Raw genomic sequence first — 7,755 nt, forward strand, 5'->3', positions numbered from 1 at the left:
TTCATGAATAGGACGACATCTTCATCTTCTACTACGGCTGTAGAAAGATATTTGGCTAGAGTGCTTTACTGACTACATCTCCACCGGTCGTCTATATGAATGTTTTCCGTCTTCCCCGGACTGTAATGTTCTATCACGTTAGATCTCATGTCTGATTCACACACAGAAGTTTGAGGCTTTCACACATGGTAAGGTTTTTAATATTATACAGAGTAGGACTATCTCGAATGGGTGCACCTTGCTATGGTGGGATAGCTTTCATGCTATTTTTGATCAAAAACAGTGTTGATAAGAACCCTAATTTATTTAAATGCACTTTTGCTTTTTATTTATTTATTTATTTACAGTAGGGTTTATGATAATTTTTCTTTATAGTTTTTTTCTGATTTATGGCCATAGTAAACATGCGTCTATGTGCTGCATGGATATCAATTTAAACCAAGCTCAAAATCTGTGTTTTTTCACGGGCACCATAGTGGCCGTATGGGCCGACGCTATGGATGATACACCCCCTAACTATCCAACTATCATTTGGTAAAAATCTCATAGGTCCTGGATTCATTAGTACCTGCACCAAGAATGGGGCTAAGTGAGTATTTATTAAAGGGAATCCACTTAAACGACTACCCCACGGCTGATTAAAGGGAATCTGTCACTCACTGGGACTTATCTGACCTCTAATATGGGCATACAGGTGATAGAAATGTGAATCTATACTTACCTGTATGGCCCATATTAGAGGTCTGTTTGCTGTGAAAAGGCTTTTTATTCAGTGAAGATTCCGATGCTTGCGGGCCGGGAAGAAATGCCCTGTGACGTGTAGTCACCATGTCCAGGTCCCGCGCACTTCACTTCTTGCGGAAGGCACAGTGGTACTGTGTACTAGGCAATCATAGTGCTGCAGGGATCTTGTGCACAGGCACTGGCGAGTCATGGTGACTTCCCGGCGCCTGGGCACAAGATCCCTTCAGTACTATAACTGCTTAGTACACAGTACAAGTTCGTCACTACCGTAAAAAGCGCGCAGTCGTGGGATCTGGACATGGTGACTGCACGTCACAGGGCACTGTGACGTGCAGGGGAGGTGGGAAATATTTTAATTAACACAGTAGGCGAGGATTTCTTCCCGTCCCCCGGCCAGCAAGCATTGGAATCTTCACTGAATTAAGAGCCATGTCACAGCAAACAGACCTCTAATATGAGGCATAGATGTATAGATTCACATTGCTATCACCTGTATGCCCATAGTAGAGGTCAGATAAGTCCCAGGGGGTGACAGATTCCCTTTAATCAGCTGTGGGGTAGTCATAAAACCAGATACATATCAAGGTATTGTAAGGTGGCTAGTGGTCGCATAGTCGATGGGAGGCATGTGTCACAGAAATGGCTGGTCTCTGTGATGTAACCCGGAGTGTTTCTCTAGGGCACATAAGCACTAAGAGGATTGTTCGGTGCACCTAGGAGTCGGGTTACGGGTAGCTAGGAGAGAATGGGCGGGTCCAGCTACCCACATACCTCACCTCTGGGTGTGGTTAACAGCCTATAAAATGAAGGTTGTTGTTTGGCACATGGTCTGTGTGTTTGGAGGGAGAAGGCCTCCTGTGTATGTTTGTCTTCAGACCAAGCCAGGACACTGGACGCTACCCCAGCTTGTGCCACACAGGCCTGGCTGAGCAGACACATGCTAAGGACATTTACTTTGTTTGCCTGATCTAAAGGCTATTTGCTTTTCTGTTTGGCTTCTGGGTTTATGAAGCAATAAACCCACATGAACTTTTAAAGGAACATGCCTCATATTTTCCTCCCGTCGCATCCAAGTGAGTAAAACCCCTACTATATGTATAAAGAAAAGGGTATGGTACGCAGAAAATGTTTCAATAATCCACCTCAACGCATTTCCCCCAACAGGTTCATCAGGAGGCTTGATACTGGGATGATAATTCATGATGTTCAGCATAGTGTGCCTAATAGCCAGGTGTCCATGTTTAAATAGCCCAATTCATCCAAAACCCCTCCCAGACTAGGAGGCCCATTCCCATTCCTAGAGGTGAATTGTCACAGGATATACAGAATGGAGTCTGTCTACAATAATGTACTGCACCTACGCTACTTCTCATGAGCTAGAGGACCGATAATGTCCATCCCCTAGTGTGCATGTTGGGAAGTGACGTGCTTTACACTGAAATGCCAGATAAACTGATTGCGGCCGCTCCACTCATACCTGTGACTGCGCATGGCCGTAGTTATCATTCCACACCGGAGTGCATCTAGGATCATTGTCCACGATTGCGCATGCCCAGATGTCTGCACTCCACACCGGAGCACATATGATATTGGATTGCATTCCACCAACAGAAAAATCCTATCTCTGAGATCAGCGTCATGGGAGACTAAAAACAGGTATTCCACATCCTCCCATCATGTAATAGGCATGTAGATCTACTTTATCACTACAGAAAATATGGGATGGTGGCCCACAGTAAATTCCTAAATGGTCAAATTTAACCCCCATTACATAATTAGACATACACAAGGAACACCACACTTGTTAGTTACTTAATAGTATAAGTGGGATATAACTGATAAGAAATAATTCTGATATAGAAGCTCAGATCTCTTGATGAAGTAAAACAATATGTGAACCATATTCACAGGGACTTGAGTAGAAATGGGTAGAGTATAAAATCCAAAAATGTAATCCAGAATGGGTCTGTATTCATACAAAACAGGCATAGGAAATTTGTTCATTCAGTCCCTTAGGGGCTAGTGAATCCAGTCTGGAAATCCACTCACTTTCCTTTTTGACTACACATGTATTGAGATCACCTCCTCTCACATTGGGTTTAACCATCTCAATGATGCAAAAGGAGATGTCTCTTGTTTCACCTCAATGTGCACTGTTCATGTGTCTCACTAATGGGGTGTCCCAACCATGGTGTATTTTGCCCAAATGCCCCCCACCTTCCTCCTATACTAACTCTTGGTCGTGCATACATAATCTAGGGGACAGGTGCATGTGGCCACATATAAAAGTCCTGAGGTTTTACAGTTGGAATAATCCCTCTGGAAAAAGATTTTACCTGTAGAGGAACTCGAGAAATATTTACATGGTCTCATCCAATTACATATACAACTTTCTCGGGGTTCTTCTATCCAGCCAAGTCCACTTGGGTGCAGGTTTTTATCGAAAATATGCACTAAACAGTCCCTAATTGACCAACCCTTTCTGAAACTTATTGTGGGAGTAGATCCCACAGCACCCTCAGGTCCAGGTCGGCCAGGGTTTTCTGAGGATATTAAAGATATGGTCACTCTGATTCTTTTAAGTTCCTATTACTCGTGTTATCCCATCTTTTTCTTGCTCTCTTGGTTAGCTATAGAGGAATGTCTGTCTCTCCCGATTTTCTGCAAACAATGGTACGGAATCCAAAATGTACTGTTGGTACCCTTTTTTCATGAATCTGGTGTTCATGTCTATTGCCTGTATATTAAAATCTGTGACATTAGAGCAGTCTCTTCTCAACCGTAAAAATTGGCCCTTGGATATTGCTTTTTTTTAAGGAGGATGGGGTGGTGACTATCCCACTTCAATAGTTTATTAGTGCTTGCAGGTTTTTGATAGATGAGTGTCCCTATGGTCTTATCCCGTACTTTCTTGATTGGTACATTCAGGAAAGGCAACTGGTAATAGTTGAATTCTGATATAAATCTCAGGCCCACTCTATTGACGTTGAGTTCCCTAACAAATTCAATAAACTTTTCACTCGTCCCTGACCAGATTAGAAAAATTTTGTGAATATATCTATACCATACCCCAATATATGGATGCCACCACTTATGATCATCCCTGAATATTGTGGTTTCCTCCCACCAGCACAGGAATAGATTAGCATACGAGGGGGCACAGGGGCTCCCCATCGCAGTACCCCTGAGCTGGTGGAAGTACTTCCTGTCAAAAAGAAAGAAGTTATGAGTAAGAGTGAATTTTAGAAGATCCTCCATGAAGTCATTATGTCTGCTACACTCTATTGATCTCGATTTCAAGAAACGTCTTGCTCCTCTGATACCATCCTCATGCGGTATATTACTGTACAAAGCCTCGATATCTAGTAAGGCCTGCTCCCCTACATGCCTGTATACATGCTCGAGGGTATACATGGAGGGGAGCAGGAAAAGGGAAAACCAACTCCAGAGGGATTATTCCACATGTAAAACCTCAGGTGGTACTGGGGGAACATTATACTGTGGGGGGCATCATACACATTGCATAAGGGGCATAATGGGGGCATTACACTGTGTGGGGCATAATGGGGGCATTACACTGTGTGGGGCATCATACACACTGCATAAGGGGCATAATGGGGGCATTACACTGTGGGGGCATCATACATACTGCATAAGGGGCATAATGGGGACATTACACTGTGTGGGGGCATCATACATACTGTATAAGTAGCATAATGGGGGCATTACACTTGTGGGGGCATCATACATCCTGCATAAGGGGCATAATGGGGGCATTACACTGTGGGGCCAGTAAAGGGGTCCTGTACTATGAGAACAATATGTTTCCTCCCTTCTTGTCTCCATAGTTGGGTCATATGTATCTATTACAGGAAACAGAACAAAAACCTTATAATTCTTATAAAGGGGCAACACAAGACCCCAAAAGAGTCTCCGTGCTGAAGGGGTTAATGCCCCCTGCGCCCAGTAATGGGGTCTCCACATACCTCCACCTGCAGAGCCGCCACCACATATATGGCTGCTCTGTGCGCACAGGAGCTGTGATGAGGTCACAGGAGGGGAGGAGTCAGGGGTCACATGATCAGGGGCCTCAGTGGATGCAGGACTCTGCTGTGCTGGTTGTCATGGTGCTGGATGAGCTGAAGTTTATGTGTGGGGTCAGGAGGGGTTTACAGTGTGGATGTAGCAGAGCCGTGTGTACGAGGTGTACGGAGCAGAGCCGCGTGTGTACGAGGTGTACGGAGCAGAGCCGCGTGTGTACGAGGTGTACGGAGCAGAGCCGCGTGTGTACGAGGTGTAAGGAGCAGAGCCGCGTGTGTACGAGGTGTACAGAGCGGAGCCGTGTGTGTACGAGGTGTACGGAGCAGAGCCGCGTGTGTACGAGGTGTACGGAGCGGAGCCACGTGTGTACGAGGTGTACGGAGCAGAGCCGCGTGTGTACGAGGTGTACGGAGCGGAGCCGCGTGTGTACGAGGTGTACGGAGCAGAGCCGCGTATGTACGAGGTGTACGGAGCAGAGCCGCGTGTGTACGAGGTGTACGGAGCAGAGCCGCGTGTGTACGAGGTGTACGGAGCAGAGCCGCGTGTGTACGAGGTGTACGGAGCAGAGCCGCGTGTGTACGAGGTGTACGGAGCAGAGCCGCGTGTGTACGAGGTGTACGGAGCAGAGCCGCGTGTGTACGAGGTGTACGGAGCAGAGCCGTGTGTGTACGAGGTGTACGGAGCAGAGCCGCGTGTGTAGGAGGTGTACGGAGCAGAGCCGTGTGTGTGCAAGGTGTACGGAGCAGAGTCGCGTGTGTGCAAGGTGTACGGAGCAGAGTCGCGTGTGTAGGAGGTGTACGGAGCAGAGTCGCGTGTGTAGGAGGTGTACGGAGCAGAGCCGTGTGTGTACGAGGTGTACGGAGCAGAGCCGCGTGTGTACGAGGTGTACGGAGCGGAGCCGCGTGTGTACGAGGTGTACGGAGCGGAGCCGCGTGTGTACGAGGTGTACGGAGCGGAGCCGCGTGTGTACGAGGTGTACGGAGCTGAGCCGCGTGTGTACGAGGTGTACGGAGCAGAGCCGCGTGTGTACGAGGTGTACGGAGCGGAGCCGCGTGTGTACGAGGTGTACGGAGCTGAGCCGCGTGTGTACGAGGTGTACGGAGCGGAGGCGCACGTGTACGGAGTGGAGGCGCGCTTGTACGAGGTGTGCGGAGCGGAGGCGCGCATGTACGAGGTGTGCGGAGCCATGTGTTTGAGGTGTATGGAGCGGAGCCGTGTGTACGGAGCGGAGCCGCGTGTGTACGATGTGTGAGGAGCTGCCCACTTACTAAAGACTATGATACTTTTCCATCACTGTTACAAATATAAGGCTTACGTTGGAGTAAGAGTACAGTGAGGATTGGAAGGAAAGCAATATTGAATTGTGTGGATAAAACAAAAGCTTGTTTAAGGTTTATTCAAAAGTGGTTACAAAATAAGGAAAAAAATAGTTGATAGCACAGAAAGAAGTATCAGGTTATAAGAGAGAAAACAACATTCATAAGTTCTTAAGTATACAGCATGAGATGGTCCGTGGTGGAGATTCTCAAGGTATGAGACAGCTGCCCATTCATGTCTGGCTCTCCTTATATACCATCTCGCCTCATAGACGTACATTGGAGATTATTTTTACAGTTTCATAACCCAATATGGCGGCTTTCAGGTATATTAGTAACTTCTACCATGTTAGAACAAAACTAGTAACTCATGGAATATGCCTTTTGGCTACGTGCACAATTACTTTATGTTGGTATATTTTAAACATATGGCTAGTGACCTTTAAGGATCATTAGTTATCTCCAAATAACCCATATTGACAAGAGCCCTATAGGTTTGACATACAGAACAGGTGTCTCTGCCAAGATCTTCAAAATAACCCCTCAGTCTCGCTCTAAAAATGTTTAAAACTGAATATGGTTCGAACCAGAGCTTCAAAGTTTCTTATTATGTATTTATTTTATCATTAGAGATTAATATTTTACAGTCCCCCCTGATTATGATTTAAGAAATATCATAATCAATCCTAAACTCATTCTCTCACCATTCGTATCACATTCATTCTTTATTCTGAAAACCTTGTATCAACTCCTGTATTGAACGTCATCTGAGTTCCCAAAAACTTCTAAATTAAAAATAAAGACCATCTTCCTTTTTCATTTCTGTCTTTATCTTTTAATATATTTTCTTAATTTTACACACAAAAATCTGATAAAAAATGCACAGCAAGATCAAAATAAATATGATTATGATTGGATTTGTTAATACGCTTCCTGCAGCCATTTTTGCTGAAGACTGTGACCAACTAGTTACTGATCTTCCTAGATTTTTCCACCAAGATGAGCCTGACATACTTGTCCATTCATGTTCAATATCATTTAAATGGCCTTGTTCATGTCGGAATACAATTTCAGCTTCTTTTAGTTGTTTTGTTAACAAATTTAACAAACCTTTGTCTTTATCTCATTTGTCCACATATCCCAAGGGAAATTATATACACTGCTCAAAAAAATAAAGGGAACACTCAAATAACACATCCTAGATCTGAATGAATGAAATATTCTCATTGAATACTTTGTTCTGTACAAAGTTGAAGGTGCTGACAACAAAATCACACAAAAATCATCAATGGAAATCAAATTTATTAACCAATGGAGGCCTGGATTTGGAGTCACCCCCAAAATTAAAGTAGTAAAACACACTACAGGCTGATCCAACTTTGATGTAACGACCGTAAAACAAGTCAAAATGAGGCTCAGTATTCTGTGTGGCCTCCACGTGCCTGTATGACCTCTCTACAACACGTGGGCATGCTCCTGATGAGGTTGCGGATGGTCTCCTGTGGGATCTCCTCCCAGATCTGGACTAAAGCATCCGCCAACTCCTGGACAGTCTGTGGTGCAACGTGACATTGGTGGATGGAGAGAGACATGATGTCCCAGATGTGCTCAATTGGATTCAGGTGTGGGGAACGGGCGGGCCAGTCCATAGCTT

The 7,755-nt window shown here is 45.2% G+C and overlaps 1 protein-coding gene across 1 annotated transcript in view; it reads right to left on the reverse strand.

The window, feature by feature from the left end:
• LOC141197822 (uncharacterized) overlaps positions 1-4,787 on the reverse strand; it is a 29,071-nt gene extending 24,284 nt beyond the window's left edge. The window contains exon 1 of the mRNA XM_073662899.1: positions 4,731-4,787. The gene's annotated coding sequence lies outside the window, so the exon portion shown is untranslated. The remainder of the gene's footprint in view (positions 1-4,730) is intronic.
• Positions 4,788-7,755: the final 2,968 nt, after the last annotated feature.

The sequence above is a fragment of the Phyllobates terribilis genome, unplaced genomic scaffold, assembly GCF_046119375.1.
Source record: "Phyllobates terribilis strain yellow unplaced genomic scaffold, ASM4611937v1 Scaffold_88__1_contigs__length_6355796, whole genome shotgun sequence".
NCBI lineage: Eukaryota > Metazoa > Chordata > Amphibia > Anura > Dendrobatidae > Phyllobates > Phyllobates terribilis.